Source organism: Narcine bancroftii, chromosome 11 (assembly GCF_036971445.1).
Source record: "Narcine bancroftii isolate sNarBan1 chromosome 11, sNarBan1.hap1, whole genome shotgun sequence".
Classification (NCBI taxonomy): Eukaryota; Metazoa; Chordata; class Chondrichthyes; order Torpediniformes; family Narcinidae; genus Narcine; species Narcine bancroftii.
Genome location: NC_091479.1, coordinates 95,212,441 through 95,234,924, shown reverse-complemented (window position 1 = coordinate 95,234,924; position 22,484 = coordinate 95,212,441). Strand labels below are relative to the sequence as shown.

Sequence of the window (22,484 nt, the reverse complement as noted above, 5' to 3'; positions counted from 1 at the left end):
TATTGTGCAGGAGGACTCTCAAGTCCCTTTTTACCTCCAAATTTTAAATTTTCTCCCCATCAAAATAATAGTCTGCCCTTAATTTTTTTCTACTAAAGTGCATGACCTTCCACTTTCCAACATTTGCCAGTTTTTTTACCCATTCTCCTAATCCAAGATCTTCTGCAGCCTCTACAATGTCCTTATCACCACCAGTGCCTCCAATTATCCTGTTATCATCTGCAAACTTAGCCACAAAACCATTTATTCTGCATCCAAATTAGTAGCACACAATGTACAGATGCACTGAAATTCTTACTGGTACTTGCTGCAGCTGAACAGGTCATTAAGCATAAACTATGATAGCAAACTAATTGAATTAAATTAAAAGAGGTAATAAATAAAAAATATTTATAAATATGTAGAGTATTCCAAGTGCAAAAGCAAATTACTTGCAGTAGTACAAACATTTGTTTGAACTGTCGGAGTGGTCTGTGATTTGTGTACTAAGGGGGAGTTTAAGAGTCAGATAGCTGTTGGAAAACAATAGCTCAATAGCTTTTGAACTGTGGTGCTGGTTTTCAGTCTTCTGTGCCTTCTGCCTGAAGATAGCAGTGAGAAGAATTTATGGCCAAGGTGTGGAAGTTCTTTATTATGTTAGCTACTGTTAGGATGTCTGCAGTGGATGGGAGGTCAGAGCCTGTGATGGACCAGGCTATATTTTTTGCCTTCTGCATTCCTGTGCACTTAAATTGGCGGGCCAAGCTGTGATGCAATGAGTCAGTATACTTTTGACAATACATCCGTAGACATTAGATAAAGCATCCAAATCTCCTCAGTCTCCCTAGGAAGTTGAGGTATTGATGGGTCTTCCTCTTGGTTGCTTCAATGTGCTCAATCCAGGAAAGGTTTTCAGAAATATGGACTCCCAGGAACTTGAAGGTTCTGATACTCTCCACCTCCTTCCCATCAATGCAGACAGGTATGTGGTCGTCATCCTCACATTTGTGTGCAACCAGGAGACTGCAGATGGTGGAATCTGAAACTAAACACTGGATGAATTGAGCAGCATCAGTGGGAGAAAAAGAATGGTCAATTGTCGACCTGTTGAGTTTCTCCAGCATTGTGTTTCTACTTTTATAACACCTCAAGTCCAGAATGGATGTGAAATATGTTGGGGCATACAGAGAGTGGAGTGCCAACATGATCATATCATCAATTAAACTTTTATTTTACCCAACCTTTATGATTACAATTGCAACACATAAAATTAGAAGTGGTGACAATGAATCAGACATTATTCAAGGGAACTAAAAGAACATTGTTCCAAATTGATGACCTCCATCTTGATACATCCTTAGTTGTAACTCCATTCCAAGCACTCCTCACCCAACCAAACCACCCCCCCCCCCCCAGTGTCTCTCCCTCTACTTGTCTCTCCACCTCTTCCATTTTGTTTTATTATCTCTGGGCTTCTGCCCCAGGATCTATCCCCATTTATATTCCATTTCCTACTAATCCTTGATTCAGGGTGCAGACATGAAACATTGACTCACCACTTCTACCCATGGATGTAGTCTGATCTGCTGAGTTCCTACAGCAATTATTTGGGATCATATTTCTGGTGTCAACTGCCTTATGACCCACAATATATATTCATGATCTCACTCGTCTTCAACCTCCTATTCCCAACCTCAAGTTTGTATGAACGTTTTCAACTTATGACCTTCAGTAGTTAACAAATCTGGCTCACCACCTTCTTCCTGAGGATAAAAAGGTCATTGAAGATTTGCCTTGCTTACAATGTTGCCAGCAATTGAATGAGTTAAGAAACAAATCAAGCAAGACTTGTTATTTCTCGCACGTCAAGTTTCAGATACAAGCACCTGCAGTTTTCTTGCTTTATGAAATAAACTAACCACCCAGTTTCCTCATCATGTGTGAAAGCAATTATTGTGAAAAGGGGAACAAGTACAGGAAAAGGCTGATTAGTGATGCAAAAGGACAGCTGAATCGAAAGGGTAACGAAACTAAGATGACAAGTATTTTGCAAAAGACGCATAGAAATTTTTGGAAGATATTTTCACCAGCTGTTAACCAACAACTCATCATCCTTCATCTTTTGACAATTTAACAGCATTAAATCAAGCCTCCCAATAGGATATTAGTTAGAAGCATTCCAAGTCCTTAAGAAACCAAAGAAAAGCAAGCATGGTATAAATGAACCTGATCTTCTAAGCAAATAAAAGCAAAAATCAACAATTTCAAAGGAAGGGAAACACACAGAATGACTTTTGCTGAAAAGTATTAATGTTTCTGTACATTGCAGGTTCACTTCACTTGTCTACGTTCGCTCTGTTCCCAGGATGGGAGAGTAGAGGGAGTTAAGTGCATAGAGAGATTGAACTAGTGCCAGCACCCTTCCATACCTCACTTGGAAGGTGTGCTGAACCTCCTCTATCCATCACGAGAACCCAAATGAATCCCCTTCCATCCCCTAGATCTCCTCCAGCTGGCTGTAATTCTCACACTGCTTAACTACTTCTCGATGCTTCTATTTATCCAAATGCTTGTTGCAAGGGAATGCAAATAGATTCTAATTGTGCCTGAAATTTCATTTCATTTGGATTTTTTTTCCTCCAGTCCCTTTCTGCTAACCTTCCTCACCTCTTTTATATTGCAGAGAGCTGAATGCATAGGAAGTGTCTCAAACTCAGAACAGAAAATGCCAACAACTTTGTTTCCAGCTCCCACCACTTGCTTATCTCTCCACCTTAATAATACACCATCAATGACTCAAAGACTGATGTTCAGTCAGCGACAGGCTTTTATTCACTAAAGAACAAAGGCACATGCATATTGCCTGACTGTCCTGCTCGGAGGAGAGGGTGGTGGAACAGTCACCTTTATACAGTAACCTGTGGAAGGGGCCATAGGTACAGTTATCAATTAGATGAATATATGTAAATAATGCTTTACCACACCTACCACCTCTTCTCTCTAATTCTGTGAGAAGCTATTCACTCATATCTACAGTAAGACAATTACCCCTTTTGGCTATATCTTAAAGGCACTTCCTCTCATTCAATTTCCTGTGGACAGTCCTTTCTAGGTTCCTGGTTTCTTTGCCACTCTCTCTTGTTCTGATAAGGTCACCATTCATATCAGTCTTTTCCAATTTCTCTATCAGGATTTCATTCCATTATCATTGGGAACGTGTCCAAACCATTTTCCACATGTTCCCTTCCATTTCAGAGCCAAAATGGCATTTCATCTTCCTCACTTTCCTTCCTCTCTGCAACTTCATAGATTGTCATCTGCTAGTGTTCAATTCCAGAGGAAAATCCATACAAAAGAAGTCTATGCCTGTTTGCAGTAATATAGAGATATGGCAAATAATATTCAATGACCATCACCAACAAGAGAGTCTAAACATCGACCTGTAAGGAGTAATAATATTCCCAATTCCATTGACTAGAAACTTAAATTATCTAGCACAATAAATACTGCGGCTACTAAAATAGGTTGGAGATGGTGTACCCTTCATGGTACACTTCTCATTGCTCAGCAAATTTTAATTATCTACAAGGCACAAGTCATGGAGTACACTCCAATTGTCTGAGTGTGTGCAGTTCCAATGACACATGAAATTTAACCCCACTCAGAATAAATCCTCCCACTTAATTACCATCCTCATACAATTCTAAATATCCACGGTGTCCAAAAATGCTCCACTATGGCTGCATCATCTCATATACAATGACTTCATCTCTCATAGCAACCATCTCAACAAGAACAGCAAGTGAAGTAAAGCACATACCATTCAGCCTTGGAATCATCACTGGGAATACCTTCATTAGAATATAATGCTATGAATAAAATTGTTGGTTTAACGCTACCTTCTGAAGGGCTGTTAGTGATGGGTAAAAAGTGCTGGCCTTACCAGTGAGGCACATATCTTGCAAATAAATGAATGAACGATAAATTCCACCAATTCCATTGTGGCCCCCTTATTAAATGCATCTCAGCTTACCCATTCCTACCATCCTCCTGGCCAATGTAGTGTCTTTGGAGAACAAACGAAGTCCAAACCAGACTTCAACATCGGGGAGTGCTGTGTGATGTGCTATTTGGAAATATAGCTTAATGTGGACATTCCGGGCACTGCACAGCAGCCCAATGGTTACACTTTTCATTGTGCTGACCGAACACCGCATCTAGAAAAACAGGGGAGGCGGTGTTTGTGTCATCATCATGTCCCAATCCTGCTCTCCCAAACTGGAACATCTGGCTATTAAGCGTCACCCATTCTACTTGCCGAGGGAGTTCACAGACATCATCCTGGTTCCAGTGTACATTCCACCCCAGGCTAACATCAGGCTGGCACTGAAGAGACTGAGCACTATTGATAAACAGCCATGAGGCAGCATATCTGGATGCCCTCCCGATTATTGTGGAGACTTCAATCAGGTCAACCTGAAGAAGCCTCTGACAAACTACCACCAACACGTCACATGCAAAACCAAGGGAACTAATACACTCTACCACTGCTACACCACCATGAAAAAAAGCATACCGAGCCATACCACGACCGCACTTCTGCAAGTCTGATCAACTGGCTGTACGTCTACTCCCAACAAACAGCACCAGTGGTAAAGATGGCAAAAGTATGGTCGAGGGAGTTGGAGGAGCATCTGCAGGACTGCCTTGAATCAATAGACTGGAACATATTCAAGAACTCATCTATAGACTTGAATGAATATGCAACAGGTGTCACCAACTTCATCAAACCCTGCATGAATGAGTGTGTGCCCATCTGCACAACCTGCTGAGGGAGAGAACAAGGGCATTTAAGACCGGGGATCAAGTTCTTTACAACTAGTCCAGGTACGATCAGTGGTAGGCCATCTCTGAGGCAAAGTGGGAATTCAGGAGTAAGCTAGAGATACACACCAGCTATTGCAGGGAGTGCAAGGCCATTACAGCCTACAAAGTGAGGGGAAAACATTATAGATGGCCGTGATGCTTCACTACCCTCTATACCTGCTTTGACAAGAACCTGAAAAGGCTGAGGACCTTGTAATATCTGTCTCTGAGGATGATATCAGAACATCATTCAAGAGGGCATCAGGCTCTGACAGCATACCTGGCTGGGTACTGAAAATCTGCACCAACCAACTAGCCAGAGTGTTCAGACATTTTCAACCTCTCACTGCTTTAGTCAGGAGGTTCCCACCAGCTTCAAAAGGGCATCAAACATCCTGGTACCCAAGAAAAGTAGCATGAGCTGCCTCAATGACTACTGCCCAGTAACACTAATTTCTACTGTAATTAAATGCTTCAAGAGGCTAGTCACAGCCAGAATTAACATATCCAAGCAAAGATTTGGACCCACTGCAATTCACCTATTGTCACAATCTCCACAGTAGATGCAATATCACTGGATCTCCTTGAAAACAGCAATTCATACATACAGCTCCTCTTCATCGACCATCTTGGCCTTCAATACCATTATTTCCTCAGTGCTGGACAAGAAGCTACAAACTCTAGGCCTCTGTAAACCCTTCCGCCCCCCCCCCCCCCGACCCCCACAATTGGATCCTTGACTTTCTCATTGCAAGATCTCAGTAGTATGAATTGGAAACAACATCTCCTCCTCATTGATCATTAACATTGGCGTACATCAAGGATGCATACTTAGCCCTCCTCTCTACACATTATATACCTATGACTGTGTAGCCAGGCACAATTCCAATGCCATCTACAAATTTGCTGGTGACACCACAGTTATCAGCAGATTCATAAATGACAATGAGGAAACGTACAGGAGGGAGATAGATCAGTTCCTTGAATGGTGTAACAACAACCTTGTGCTCAACATCAGCAAAACATTAGGAGTAAGTCAGGGGAACACAACCCAGTCCTCACTGAGGGTTCAGTAGTGGTATGAAGTGGTCTACCTGGTATGGAGGTACCAACTCTCAGGACAAGAATAAACTCCAGAGGGTTGTGTGACAGTATATAGATATGTTTTGGGGAGATAAATTGGGAAAGGTTTGTTAGAGTAGGTTACATATCATCACTTTAAAACAGATCTTATTTTAAATACTGGAGCTCTGCTAATGCTAGACATATCAGCCTCACAGCCTTTGGAAGAGCTTTGGAGAGTGCCCAAGAGACTTCACTAATGGATTGTTGTTTACAAAAAGTCAACAGATGAAAGAGCTTGTCTGAGCTGCCTTTTGTCTGGATGGAATGCTGTTCTAAGAGGGTCATGTGGTTTTGCAAGGAGAGAGAGAGAGAGAGAGATCACTTCTACAGTCTTGCAACAGCAGCTGGGACTGGAACAGGACAAGCTGGCAAGCTTGTGGAAAACCCCATTCGGAAGACAGGTTCTTATTTCAGTGTGGTCAAAGCCCTTGTGGTTCATGCAAGAGGAGAGGACTGACTGTCTAATGTTTCATTTGGAATAAGAGAAACAAGAAGGTACTCTGTGGTGACCTGAAAGAGGTTATCATCTGGAGAACCCTGATGGGCAAGTTTATTCAGCAAGACACTGAAGTGGCTGATGGAAGTAAATGTACAACAAATCTCTCTCTGAAAACTGACAAAAACCTTCCTGAGTGGTAACCATTTACCTTTCAAGCACCAAAGCCGGTGAACTTTATAAATGTTAAATTCCGTGCACAGTATAAGAATTGCCTGCAACCAGTGAACTTGGAGGAATGAAAAGTGAGATTGGACTGTGAATAAAAGAACTTTTCTGAACTTCCACACACATTACATACATGTGAGCTTAGAATAGAAGGGGATTAAGATAAGTTAAGCAAGTCAATAGTGATAAGTTAAAGTGTGATTCTATTTTTATGTTTAAAGATAATTAAAAGCAACTTTTATTCAAATAACCATTTGTCCTGGTGAATATCTATTGCTGCTGGGTTTTGGGGTCCTCTGGGCTCATAATAGTTGTCAACTCGACCTGCAACATCACAGGCACCAAACTTCACTCCATCGAGGACATCTACATGAGGCGGTGGGTGTCTTAAAAGAGCAGCCTCTATCCTCAAAGGACCCCCCCCCCACCATCCAGGCCATTCCCTCTTCATTCTCCTACCATCGAGAAAAGTACAGGAGCCTAAAGATGAGCACTCAAACAGCAATAAACCAAAGACACTGCCTTATTTTCCATGCCCTACTATTGTATTTTATTTTTTTATAGTAATGCCATAAGATGGTTATAATATGTACTATACTGAAGCAAAACACTGAATTTCATGATTTGTTCATGACAATAAATCCTGATTCTATTGACATTCCAATGGTCCATTCTTTCCAGGATATCCTGGACCATCCTTCCATCACCCTTAGCAGACCCCCTCCCCCCCACCTCTTTCCATCATGCCTTCTTGTCCAAGGTGCAATAGCTGACCTATTTTCCTCCCTCTCTTCTTACTGCAGGGTCATTGAATTATGCTTCTCTGATTTCTTGTAAGCAACTTAATTGTACTTCTTTCAATGCAATGCAATTTATTCACTGCTTAAAGTACACTGGGGTATCCAAAAGTTTCCATTTTGTTGAATATTGACTTTTCATTGGCATATTTCTCCTCTGCCTTACATTTCTTTTTTTTTGGCCACAGTTTCCTAGATGGTTCCTTTAAAACTGAAAATAATTAAATCGACCATATTTTAGACTCAAGTACTCCTTAATCAACAGCGATAAACAATTTCTGACCAAAACTAGCAACTAGGAAACAATCCTATTCCTAAATCCACTGTTACTTGATTCATGCTTTTTTCTTTTGCCTTGCACAACCATTATAGGACCGACTGCAGCACAGCAACTAGTCCTTCGCATACGGTGTCTGTGCCAACCATGGTGCCAATCTAACTCACCCCATCTGCCTACAACTGGTCTATATCCTTTTGCCTCTTCACATGTCTGTCTATATACCTCCAAATCATCGTTCTTGTATCTGCTTCTACCACCGTCTCCTGGCATCAGTTCTATTATCTTATCTCCCCTATTTCCACCCTGACACAGGCCTTCCCTTCTGCTTTCATCTCCTATTCAATCTTGTTTCTGTGACTCATCTCTAACTTCTTTTTCTGATTAAAATGAACTGATCTGCAATATCAAGCCCATTTCTCTTTACAAGGGTGGTGTCTGACTTCAATATTTTCAGGTACTCTTAAATTTTTATTTCAGCTTTTGAGTATCTGCAGTGTTTACATTCCTGAGTAAATGAGGCACATTTTGTGTTTCACATTCAGCGCTGGAACAGAACAAACATTCTCATACTATTCAAACAATAAGCTGTCATAATGAGCAGCGAGTAATATTTTGAAAACAAAGCACGTTATGTAAATGGTTGATTGAATTATTTTAACTCAAAATAGTGTTGGTGTAAACTTGGGCTCATAGTTATTAATAATAATGTAGAGGCTATCAGTGATCACTTTTATTGCAGAGTAGAACTGCTTGGAAATTCTAGCATCTGCAAATAGAACAAAAATTGACAATGAGCAATAATTTGTTTCCTGAAAGATAATGGGGATTCTGATAGACAACTTCAAGATGAACAAAGATGATTTCAGATTTGCTGCATCACATAGGAAGTTGGAGAAACATTTAACTTTTATTGAATTTAGCATGTTTAATCGCATCAGGATGCTGGTACATCGAGTTAGTTCAAGTGACCTAAAAATGCTTTTCTGCTGATTTTCATTTGTACTCAGCACCTGATACCTCATGCGTCATTGTCCAACAATAGTCGGCCTGGTCAGCATTGATGGATTCCATTTGCCCTGATACCGCTTTCCCATGGTCACAATGTCCTGGTGAAACCTTTCACTCTGTTCACCACTGACTACACCAAGATCAGCAGGGAAGAAGTCCAAAGGCAAATGCAGAAAATGAATCTTCCATTATCTGTTAAACTTCATGCATGCTTCAAGTGGACTTAAAATATGACAGGAAATCACAAAAATCTAAAAAAGTGAGTGATAGGAAAAAATTTTTTAATATATAAAGGTGATTTTCATGATCGGCTGTCCAAAATGCCCCTAAAGGATTCAGGAAGCAAAATCTTTGTTGTCCTCAGTAGTGCTTGATATTGATACAACTGCATTATTCTGGGTTTCTACCCATTAATTTGGACACTAATAGCAGTTGTCATACGCACACTCCTGTTCGGCTCCGAATCATGGGTCCTCTACTGGCATCACCTACGGCTCCTAGAACGCTTCCACCAGCGTTGTCTCCGCTCCATCCTCAACATCCATTGGAGCGCTTTCATCCCTAACGTCGAAGTACTCGAGATGGCAGAGGTTGACAGCATCGAGTCCACGCTGCTGAAGATCCAGCTGCGCTGGGTGGGTCACGTCTCCAGAATGGAGGACCATCGCCTTCCCAAGATCGTGTTATATGGCGAGCTCTCCACTGGCCACCGTGACAGAGGTGCACCAAAGAAAAGGTACAAGGACTGCCTAAAGAAATCTCTTGGTGCCTGCCACATTGACCACCGCCAGTGGGCTGATATCGCCTCAAACCGTGCATCTTGGCGCCTCACAGTTTGGCGGGCAGCAACCTCCTTTGAAGAAGACCGCAGAGTCCACCTCACTGACAAAAGGCAAAGGAGGAAAAACCCAACACCCAACCCCAACCAACCAATTTTCCCCTGCAGCCGCTGCAACCGTGTCTGCCTGTCCCGCATCGGACTTGTCAGCCACAAACGAGCCTGCAGCTGACGTGGACTTTTACCCCCTCCATAAATCTTCGTCCGCGAAGCCAAGCCAAAGAAGAAAGAATAGCAGATTATAAATTTAGAACTTGTATGTCCAGCATAAAGTGAATAGTTATGGTCAAAATGATCAGTTTATTGTCATATACAGAGGCACCAAAATTCTTACTTGCTGCAGCCAAAGAGGTACTTTATGTAAAAAAAAAACTTCAATTGTTGTTCCATGATAAGAAACAATTACTTATGACCCTGAAAATATAATTTCATACGCAAGTTTCCGGAGTCAATAGTGAATTAATGTTGTAAATTGTTTAAAAAATCTTTTTTTACATTAATCTTGCTTTTATGTCTGAATCTTTGCTTGCTGTACACTGATTTAAATAAAATTTATTTTACTTGGTTCACCATCTAAATGCCACTATGAGGATACTACAGTCTGACATGTTAAAGAGTCACTCTACTGCCTGAATTACCACATACAACAGAAATCCTAAAATTCAAACTGCTCAGGGTCAAGATTTTCCGATTTTCCAGATTCTCGAGCAGTACTTTTAAAATTCAAATTTAAGGAGGAATAAAGAAGAAATGAACAGATACATTTTGATAGTTTATTCATTAGCAAATACAGCATACATCATTTATCAAAGCGAACAGTTTTAAAGAAAAATGAGATGGTTAATTTTTTTTAAACAATTTTTTTTTAAACAAAGCATTACATTGTTAAAAAAAACAGTACACAAATGAATTTCTTTGTGATAAGATTACCAGTATTAAGCGTGGTCACTTGTTGCCGCTGGACATCTGTGACACTTATGCATGCTTGCACACAAAAGCCTGCCAAACTTTAAAATGTTTGAAAATTTTGAAAAGTCCAGATACCCTGGTGAACCAGATTTCTGGTATCCAGATTTTTGGACTTCTACTATATGTCAATTTATGGGCATTCCATTTGAAGAGATGCAACATGAACTCTGAATATACATTCTGGAAAATTCAATGTTATTAACATTATTCCACTTATGATCTTAGTAAGGTTCAGATGACAAGATGTTGGTGAGGCCCCTTTCAAATATTATGTTCAGTTTTGATTACAGTGCTACAGGAAAATGCTGCTATGTTGTATAGGGTGCAGAGGAGATTTACAAGGATGTTTCCAAGACTCAGGGAAGGTGGGGGGGTGTGGATGCTTCGGGATAGAGAAGGGCTTTATTCTTGGAGTGCAAGATGATGAGGGGTGATCTCATGAAAGGAATAGATCAGGTGATTGTAGAGTTGTTTGCCCAGAGAAAGGGAATAGGTAACTAGAGGAAATAGGTAATCTCTCCTCCTCACCTTCAACCTAAGTGGTAACTTTAAAAAAAAAAGTCAGAGGGTGGTAGTATTATGGACAAACTTCTGGAGGAAGTGGTTGATGCAGGTACTATTGCTATGTTTAAGGAATAAATAGACGAACTTGGATGAGATAGGTTTAGAGATATGGCCGAACTCAGGCTGGTGGGATGAGGGTGGCTGAGGTATTGCGGTTGGTGTGACCATTAAGTTGAACTTAATGGTCCGTTTCCCTGCGGTATAACACGATGACCGTGTATGGTGAAGAATAAAGTACTCTAACTCAAAGATGTGATTCAGACGTGGAAAGTATGAGAGAAAATGAAGAAAAAGGGGTCAGGTAATCTATGGATTTGAAGAGGTCAGGATTGCTCTGAATCAAGCAGAGTCCCATCACATTCAGATGGAGGACATTGGACTGGATGAGGGGAATGGAGATGTCAAGGCAATAATTAACTCAACAATTGGCAATTAATAGATTGAGAGAGGGTAAAAGGTGAGAAAGAAGTCCAAAGAGAAGGAGAATGCTGGAGATGGAAGAAAGGGTGATCAGCAGGAGGTGAGGATACCTTGCTGAAAAAAATATGTATCAATGTGGAGGAAGAGGTCAACATCACATTAGGCTGAAACTGATCAAGGTGCAATAATACAAAAACAAACCTATGGCTTTCTGAAGGGAAATGAGTGCCTACATTTTGAGGGGGTGAGGTTTAATGTGAAATATTTAAATGTATTTGCTCCATTTTCTGCACATCTGTTCTAACCACCCCATACTCCTGCCCAATTCCCCAGCCAAACCAGCAACTCACCTATTACCCAACCAGCTTCATCCTATAATTTTTACCAGCTCTAAAATGATGCCATACAAGCCACACCCTCTACTCCCTGCCCTTTTTACAGCACTCCTTGATGTGTTCATCCCTCCCACCCATTCCAGGCACTTTTCAATCAAAGGAGGAGTAATACCTATCCCTTCATGTCTTCCCACACTACCTCCAAAACCATCTCAAGCATCTGATTGGATATCATTTTAATGCTCCTTCCAACTGATCTTGGCCTTCTCCATTGTTAGGTAGAGGCCAAATACAAATTGGCATTTGAACATATCATTCCTCATGGGTAGTGTGACAGAATATGTTGTGTGTGTACTGTGTGATTTTGGGAGATTTAAAAAACCTGCTACACTTTAAGTGTAAATCATGTACAAACACTTCAAAACAGATCTCATTTAAAATACTGGAGCTCTGCTCAAGCCAGACAGGCCGGCTCCAAATGCCTTTGCAAAATCTTTGGGAAGTGCCCAAGGAACTTCACTAATGGACTGTTGTTTTGGAAAGCAACAGATGAAAGAACTCCGTCAGAGCCGCAGCCTGTTTGAATGATGCTTGCTGTTCTAAAAGGGTCATGCGATTTTGCAAGCAGAGAAAGTAAAACAGGCTTTTCTCTGAGAGAGAAGGAGAGAATTCAGTTTTGCAGTGCTAGAGTTCAGCAGCAGTAGCTGAGACTGGAACAGGACAAGCTGGCAAGCTTGCAGGAAAACCCCATTTTGAAGATAGGTTGAAAGTGAGATTGGACTGTGAAATGAAGAACTTTTCTAAACTTACACACACATTACATGCACAAGCACTTAGAATTAAAAGGGGGTTAAATGAGGCTAGTTAAGTTAATAGTGATAAGTTGAAGTTTGATCCTGTTTTCATGTTTAAAGATCATTAAAAGCAACTTTTGTTTACGTAACCATTTGTCTTGGTGAATATCTATTGCTGCTGGGTTTTGTGGTCCTCTGGGCTTGTAACAGTAGCTTATAAGCCAATGTTGAATTCAGGTGACATACATCTCCAATGGACTCCTCCCATACATGCAAAGACCAGTCCAGTGCTTTTCCTCTCCCTTTACTTATAGCACATTGCAGCACAGTACAGGCCCTTTCACTCACAATGTAGTACCAACCTATATATACCTACCAAAAAAAAAACTAAACCCCTGCTTCATAATCCTCTATTTTTCTTTCCTCCATGTGTCTGTCTAAGCTTCTCTTAAATGCCCCTATTGTTCCAGCCTCCACCACCACTCCTGGCAATGCATTTCAGGCACCCACAATTCTGTGTAAAACATGGTTTCCCTTAAACCTTCTTCCCATCACTTTGTACAGCTGTCCTCTGGTGTTTGCATCTCCCACCCTGGGAAAAAGGCACTGTGGTCTCACTGGAGATTTATAGAGTTGAAACATTACCTCATGTTTCCTCAACTCAATACCCTGATAAATGAAGCCCAGCATACCATTGGCCTTCTTAACAGTCCTATCAACCTATGTTCAAAAGAGAGTTAGATAAGACTCTAGTGGGCAAAGGAGTTAAGGGGATAAGGCTGGAAAGGGGTACTGATGGTAGTGATCAGCCATGATCTGTAAAATGGTGGTGCTGGCTCGACAGGCCGAAGGGCCTACTCCAGCTCCTTTTGTCTATTGTCTATGTTGGAACTTGAGATCTATGGATTTGAACTCCACCTACATTCATATCATCTGTAAATTTGGCCACAAAGCTATTCATTCCATATTCAAACGATTAATGTACAACACAAACAGCAGCCCAACACTGACCCCTGTGGAACACCACTACCAACTGGCTGCCAAACAGAATATGATCCCTGTATTAGAGCTCTCTGCTTCTTGCCAATGATCTCCCCACACTAGTGTTTCCTGTTACACCATGGGTTCTTATTAAGTAAACTCAAGTACTGCACCTGGTCAGAGGCCTTATGAAAATCCAAAGACAGAACCACTGCATCTGTTGTATAGTCTGATTGTCACTTCTTCAAAAATTCCAATAGGTTTGTCAGGCAAGATTTTCCCATAAGGAAACGATGCTGGCTTAGGCCTATCTTGTCACATGCCTCCAAATACCCCGTAAAAATCATCCTTGACAATCGACACCAAGGTCTTACCAACTACTGACATCAAGTTAAAGATAACTGTCTACAATTTCCTTTCTGCTGTCTCCTTCCCTTCTTGAAAAGTGGTGTGACATTTGCAATTTTCCAGTTCTCCTGGACCATACCATAATCTATCAATTCCTGGAAGATCTTTCAGAACCCAAGGTTGGAATCCAACTGGTCCAGGAGACTTATCCACCCTGAGACCATTCAGCTTTCCGAGTACCTTCTCCCTTGAAATAGCAACTGCTCTCACTTCACTTCCCTGACATACCCTTCAACATCTGGCAAACTGCTAATATCATTCACAGTGAAGACTAAAGCAGAATATTCATTCAGCTCCTCTGCCATCTGCGTGTCACTCATCATTTTCTCCAGACTCATTTTCTAATGGTTCTTTTTTCTACTCTCACCTCTTTTAATCTTCACATACTTGAAGCAGCTTTTTGGATCCTTGTTGATATTTTTTGCTGATAGTCATCATTTCCCTCCTTATTAGTTTTTTGTTGCCTTCTGCAAGTTTTTTTTAAACTTCCCAATTCTCCATCTTTCTACTCATTTTTGATTTCTTGCATGTCCTCTTTTGATTTTACGTTGGCTTTGACTTCCCTTGTCAGTCACAATTGTGATTCTTTTCCCTTTACTCCACCGAAATACCAACACATCTGACTTTAGTTTCTCCTGGTTAAATCTCAAATTGAATTCAATCATATTGTGAGCACTGCCCCCTAATGGTTCCTTTATTCCGAGGCCAAGCTCTCTAATCATCTCAGGTGCATGACTCAACTCCCAATTCAGTACAGACAATCCACTAATAGGTTCATCAATTAGCTGCACTAAAAAGCCATCATGTAGGCTTTATATAAATTCTCTGTATTGTAATCTAGTCCCAACTTGGATTTCTCCAATCAACTGCCATGTTAAAATTCCCCATGACTATCATAACATTTCCCTTCTGATACTGTTGTTATTTATTGTCCACATCCCAGCTACAGGTCTGTATGTAACTGCCAAGTGGCTTTTTATCCTTGCAATTTCAGAACTCAACCCACAATTATTCTTCAACTTCTGATGCTATATTGCCTCTTTCTAATGATTTAATGCTCCTCCTTACCAACAGTGCTATGCCATCCCCTCTGCTTACCTGCCTACCCTTTCAATACACTGTGTATCCTTGGACATTAAGCTCCCAGTGAAGTTCCTTTAGTCACAATTCCGTGATGGCCACAAGATTACACTTGCCAATGTGTAGCTGTACCACAAGGTCATCCACCTGTTATGTCCTCAGTTGTACCATCAGAGGTTTTAATAAACATTCAGAGAAGCTTGTAAGTTTACAGCACAAACTTTTACTCCCATCTCAGGCTGCTGGTCATGTATGACTACACTGTTGCACTGAGCTTGCGCACCACTCAGTGTGAGGTGGCTCTTACAATGTGTCTCACTGAGCATGCTTACCACTCAAGTGTGATGAGGCTCTTGCAGCGCTCCTGCTCCAGCATAAAGTAGTCCCAAGTTTCCACTGTATATACCACCTTTATTTCTTATGCTTTTTGCATTTAAATACAAAATCTTTTGCTCTTTTTTTTTTACATCACTGTGTCCTTGTTGCTTTGCAATTTATCACACTGGCTGCAATTTTACTCTCTCTGTCCTTTCACATAAACTCTCTACAGCTGTCCCTACTTTTGCACCAACTACATCTTCCTCTGCATTTTCACTTTGGTTCCCACTCCCCTGCAAATCTAGTTTAAACCCCCCCCCCCCACCATCCCCAAGATAATTAGCATACCTCCCTTCCAGGATATTGGTTCCCCTCAAGTTCAGCTGCAAACCGTCCCACTTGTACAGGTCCTTCCCCAAAAAAGGTTCCAATGATTCAAGAATTTGAATCTCTGCCCCTTCAACCATCTCATCAGCCACTCATTTGGCTGTGCTGTCTTCCTCTTCTGACCTTATCCCTAGCTCATAGCACCAGGAGTAAGTCCAGAGATTGCCACTTGAAGGTCTTGTTTTTCAACCCTTTTCCTAACTCCCCAAACTTATTTTGCAGGACATCCACCACAGTCTTGCCTGTCCTTGGAGCAATATGTACCATGACCTCTGGCTGTTCACCCTTCCACTGAAGAATATTGTGCACCCACTCAGAGACATCCTGGTCCTGAGCACTCAGAAGGTAACAACTATCCTGGGATCTCCGCAGCATCTCCTGTCTGTTCCCCTGACTATTGAATCACCTATGACTATCCCTTTGCCTGACTTCAATCTTCTCTACTGAGACTCAGAGCAGACGATGGTGCTATTGGTCTGGCTGCTGTCTGACCCAAATAGCTCATCCCCCTCAGTAATATCCAAAGGGGCATACTTGTTGCTGACAGGAATGGCCAGGGGTACACTGCACTGCCAGTACCCTTTCCTTCACTGGACTCCCAGCTACCTTCTTCCTGCCACCTAAGTGTGATTGCATCTACATAACTCCTGTCTATCATCTGCTCAGCCTCCCAAATGATCCAGAGTTCATCCAACTCCAGGTCAAATTAACCTAAAACAATCTTGTGAGGAGCTGCATTTGGGTGCATTTCATGCAGATGAAGTCATCAGGGATACTGTTGCTTTCCCTGGCTCTCTAAATTCTGGAAGAGGAATAGGTCCCTACCCTGGCTGCCATTCACACTGTTTGTTAAAGAGAAAAGAGTTAGGAAAAACCTCTCCTTACCTCAACTCTTCCACCTTCACCTCTACCCACCAAAGCCTCAGATTCCCACTCCTACATACCACAATGGCTGCTCTACTTGAGCTTCCTTTCCTTTTATTGGCTATAGCTAATTAGCCAATGGAGAAATTTAAACAAGCACCCACCACTCTTGCTGGATTTTTAAATGCTTCTCTAGTTCACAGTCCCCTTTCTTCGAGCAATTTTCATTTTGTTATAGAAAATGAAGGGTTTACCACCAAATATCGGGGTGTGAAAATTCAGAAATTTAATAAAAATAAGTCTGATATATATTAACATACAAATAATGCAACTGAACCCTGTTTGAATTTCAATAGTGCACAGTATGTACACTAGTAAAGATGAAAATACTCAGCACTGATCTTTATCTGAATCCCAGTCAACAAGACAGTTATTGTTAATAATTTTTTTATTAAATTTTGACCACATCTGTACAGTCAATAATTTGAACTAAATAAAGCAAATCTGAAGAATTTCCCAGAGAGGAAGTGAAGTACCTTCCAATGAAATTTAAAGGTCACATCCTAGGAAAAATATTTTTAATGTAATACAGCATTAAATGAAAACCTTTCATTCAAGTTAGGTCAGGGTTTACACTATTCTAAATGAATAGCATCTATCAACAGTAACTCTCACATGAACAGTACTATATCACATGTCTCCAAGATAGAAATCACATGCTAAATCTAAGTTCATACTGGTGGCAAATGAACCACAACAGTTTTGAACAAAAGAGCATGATCAAAGAGCAAGATAAAGAAATGACCTCTTTTTACCAGTCTTGATGAAGGATTCTGACCTGGAACATTGTTGAGATCCAGATTAACAATTTTTTTTTACAGATAGCTTTATTTTTATTTGATTGGATTGTTGAATTATTCACAGATTTATTACAATAAAAGCTGTTTGGGAATGGAATGCACCAGGCACGATGCTTACCGGAATTAATCTTAGGAAGGATTTTACTTTGTAAACAGTTTACTGCACTCGTTGGCTATCTAATAGCTAAATTTATGTTCCTAGTCCAACTTGAATTTTATTTGGATGCAACAATGTCAGAAAATGTGATAAATGAGGCTAAATATTGCTTCATCGAACTGAATTAGATATCGAGCCCACATAAGGATCCCTCCAAGGAGTGGTTAGCCAAGTAACGAGATGGCATTCCATTCACACCTGTGAGTGACTGCTGAACTGTGAATAATTGTGGTTCTGGTGGTTCTCTAATTCAGAAAAGTGAGATTCCTCATTTGTTTCACCCCCCCCCCCCCCCCCAACAACCACCACTCTGTCCATGCACATGTCAACACTAATATACAGCCAGGGGCAGTCTTTTAGCTACAATTTTGTCCTCTGTTCATATTGTGGATGTGGAAGAATGAACCCACACAGCAAACAAACCTGAAAGTGTTAAGATTATGAAGTGGAATGAAAAGATCCATGATATCTCAGAGTATACAAAGAAATAAAGGGAATTATAAAGAAAGATCCTGCAATAACCATTGATTACTATAATCTCCATATTGGTAAAGATAGTTTTGAGGATAGTAGATCATAGATTGGATCAAAGACTGTATGGAACAAGTGGAGCCAGTGAAAGGCTATTTTAGGTCTTGAGTTGTGTTGTTAGAATGATTAAATCATATGAAGTGATCTGATTAAATGATGCAAGATTGTGAGGAGGGCTTGATGGGTTGCATGCTAAGAGGATGCATGGATCTAGAACAAGGGGGCATGCTTTCACTTCAGACAGATTGGAGAAGGAGCTTCTTCTCTTGGAGAGTTGTGACTCTCTGAACATTTTTATACCTCACGGAGAATGAGATTGAGCAAATGAACAAACTTGAGACAAAGGTGGATTTTTTGACAATTGGAGGAATGAAGAATTAGAAGGAGCTGATAGGAAAATGGAATTAAGGACAAGATCAGATCAGCCATGATGGAGAAGGCACAAGAATCTACTGGTACTCATTTCACTGAAGCTCTTATGTTGATGGTTCATTTCCATTAACATTATTCCTGTCATTTTATTAAGGTGTCATTTGTATTTTGGATTCACCCATTTTTGGGGTATATGGCCTTTCACCTAGGTATATCCAAATTCTCACCAGTTATGCTGTTGAGGCTTTGTCAAGGGACTCAACACATTATCAAAGTAATTGAAAATACTGAGTTTTATTGAATGAGATTTAAAGAATGTCAATCATATTCTCAATCAGATTTAGAGTCAGTCAGTAAATTCACATATGGTAAAGGTGGATTTCCACTGCTTCTTGAATAACAAAAAATAGAGAATTTAAAATGTCACTAAATAAGGACTTACGATAGATGTCTAGTTGATCATTGATAATCTAATATATATTTGTGCATGTATGTCTGTTTGTTTGTCTGTCTGTTCTCTATACAAATCAATATGGAGCACTCTAGAAATGTCCAAGGATGTTCAGTAGGGGTAACATTTGATGCTGGGTGTCATGACCACACTGAATTTAAACTTAAGGTCATATGAAGTTCAAAAGTTCCCCAAAAAAATTGAATTTGCAGTCGGGACACCTCAATTAGTTACAGCACTGTGCATCAATGTGCATTCAGAATAAAAACAAGTGCCAAACCCAGTTTAATTTGGGCCCAAAAAAGCAAAGCAACACTGGCAGAAGCTCTTCACAAGCCTGTAGACTTAGACAAAGGAGAAAGCAAGAGACAGCGGAGGAACACCAGTCTCGCCTCACTGTTGATGCTTCCAGACAAGCAAGGAGCAGGCAACAGGAAACGGAACAGTAGTGATACGCCCGTCTCTGCTCAGGCCTCCAGACAGGCAAGGGGAAATTTGTGCAGAATTACCATGAAGCTTTTTGCATATTTTGTTTCAACTATGTTGTCAACAACTGAGTGTTTTATTTCCCAGGCAATACCAGGTATCCTGCTAGTGAGTAATAAATTTATTATACTTAAGGTTGTGTTTAATGTTGCAGCCAATAGTCTATGCTGCTTACCATGTTGACTGCTTTATCTCGATATCACGTTGGAAGAAATGAGCTCAATTGTTTTCTCTAATGGAAGGAATCTCAGTTATGTGTTATCTAACTTGATACTACTCAGAGAGTATGTTTGCAAATAATACAGCTTTGCCTTTGCTACTTGTTGGACAGGGTTCAAATTTAAGTTTGTCACATGTCAAGATGTAGTGAAAGACAGTTTTGTGAGCAGTTCAGCAAACATTTTGGACATACTGCACCATACAGCAGGTCCTCACTTAACATTGTTCTTGTAAAGTGCTACTTTAAAGGAAACGACGTTAAATGAAACCAATTTTATATCATGGTAAAATACCGTGGAATATTATTTTATTTTTTTCTCATCAATGTTATAACAAAATGACGTTGAATAATACGATATTATTCAAGGACTTACTGTACAGTAAAGAAAGTTTGACACAGTACAAAAGCACAGTGTTACTGAGAGAGATCAGTTGGAACAGAGTAAAGGCAACATCACTTATTCAGGAGTCGGATAACAGCAGGAAAGAAACTGTCTGTGAATCTGTGGTGCACAATCTCACACTCAAATCTTCTACCTGATGGTAGACAGGTGAAGAGTCTTTCAATATGTTGACTGGTTTTTCAAGACAGTGGGAGGTATAGATTGAGTTGGGAAAGGGAAATACGTGTGTTGACCTGACAACCCACTGCAGTTTCCTACAGTCTTGGGTAGAGTGGTTCCTATATCGCACAGTTATGCACCCTGACAGGATATTTTGTCAAGGGATTGTTAAGGGATGCAGGTGACATGCTAATGTGACAGATCATAGATATGTTTTTGAGAGATAAATTGGGGCAGATTTGTTAGTGTAGGTCACATACAAACACTATAAAATAGATCTTATTTAAAATACTGGAGCTCTGCTCACGCTAGACATGTCAGGGCCAACAGATTTTGCAAAAGCTTTGGAGAGTGCCCAAGAGATTTCACTAATGGACTGTTGTTTACAAAAAGGCAACAGATGAAAGAACTTGTTGGATCCACATTTTGTCTGGAGTGGAACATGCTGTTTGAAGAGGGTCATGTGGTTTTGCAAGCAGAGAGAGTAAAACAGGTTTTTTCTTCTCTGAGAGAGAGAGATAAGGATTTGAGTTCGGCAGTTTTACAGTCAGCAGCAGCAGTGGGACTGGAACAGGACAAACTGGCAAACTTGTGGAAAACCCCATTTGGAAGATGGGTTATGAGTGCTTAGTTCAGCCTGGTCAAAGCCTGGTTCATGCAAGAGGAGAGGACTGGCTGTCTAATGTTTCATTTGAAATAAGAGAAACAAGAAGGAACTCTGTGGTGACCTGAAAGAAAGAGGATATCATCTGGAGAACCCTGAGGGGGCAGGTTTCTTCGGCAAGACACTGAAGTGGCTAATTAAAAAGGAATCAGTTGTGGGTGTCCAGTGAACAACAAATCTCTCTCTGAAAACCGACAAGAACCTTCCTGAGCGGTAACCATTTACCCTTCGAGCACCAAAGCCTGGTGAACTTTATAAATGTTAAATTCCGTGCACAGAATAAGAATTGCCTGCAACCAGTGAACTTGGAGGAATGAGAAGTGAGATTGGACTGTGATCAAAGAACTTTTCTGAACTTTCACACACATTACATACACGTGTGCTTAGAATTAGAAGGGGGGTTAAGTTAAGTTAGTTAAGTCAATAATGATAAGTTAAAGTGTGATTCTGTTTTCATGGTTAAAGATAATTAAAAGCAACTTTTGTTCAAGTCACCATTTGTCTTGGTGAATATCTATTGCTGCTGGGTTTTGGGGTCCTCTGGGCTCGTAACACTAAATTTCCTCAGGCTTCTGAGGAACCAGTGCACTTTCTTGACCATTGCAATAATGTAGGTGGACCAAATCAATTAACAGTTGATGTTTATTCCTAAAAACTTAAAGTTGTTAACTAACTCCACCTCACCGCCAATCTTCTATCATTGAGGTAGGAGATATTCACCAAGGGAATTGTAGGTTTGAATTATAAGGAAAGGCTGGGATCTTTCTCCCTGGAACATTGCAGGCGAAGGAGGGAACTTATGGATGTTTATAAAATCATAAGGGGAATTGTTAAGGTAAATGGTCAGTCTTTTTCCCAGGGTAAACAAATTTAAAACTAAACAGCAGCGATTAAGGCAAGAGAGGAATTATTTAAAAGGACCCTGACAGTCATCTTCCTTGCAGAGGGTGGTAGGTACATAGAATGAACATGGTACATGGATATGTTGGGCTAAAGGACCCGTTTCAGTGCTGAAGAACTCTATAAAACTCTTAACAGTCCTTCTCTCACAAGTTCTTTAATTTTGCATCACTCCCTTTGAATTAATGTAACATACTGTAGAGTTATTCCCCAATTTGTTGATTGTAAAATTACACATGTTTTGTTAATACCATTCATTTATCATTGTATGGTTTTGTGTTGTGTCTTCAGAGGTGGTACTTCATTTTCAGAAACATATAGTATTTTCCTGGCACTTCCTCATTATACAAAGGATTTTATCTGGCTCCATAGCAGTGAGGATGTGACAGATATGCCGGGCAAAAAGACTACAGATTGTGTCGTTCGATAACTCTACTTCTGCTGGTTGTTCTACCGAAGAGTCTGGAGCAACCAAAAAAAAACACAATCTGCTGGGCATCAGTGGGAGAAACAGAATCTCTGTCTGATATTATAGGTGATGGTGAAGAGGTTACATTAATTGTTGCTGGCATAAAGATAGCAATCGACTTAAATAAAAGATGAT

General features: G+C 40.5%; 1 long non-coding RNA gene across 3 annotated transcripts in view; it reads left to right on the top strand.

Annotated features, from left to right (window-relative positions):
* The window catches only part of LOC138746167 (uncharacterized), a 33,023-nt gene that overhangs the window by 4,673 nt on the left and 5,866 nt on the right, over positions 1 to 22,484 (top strand). The window contains exons 2-3 of one of the 3 annotated variants that reach the window (XR_011346740.1): positions 883 to 961; positions 16,036 to 16,158. This is a non-coding gene — a long non-coding RNA (uncharacterized lncRNA). Of the gene's footprint in view, positions 1 to 818; positions 962 to 16,035; positions 21,592 to 22,484 lie in introns of those variants that run through there. The other 2 variants (XR_011346739.1, XR_011346741.1) reach the window with 2 other exon arrangements.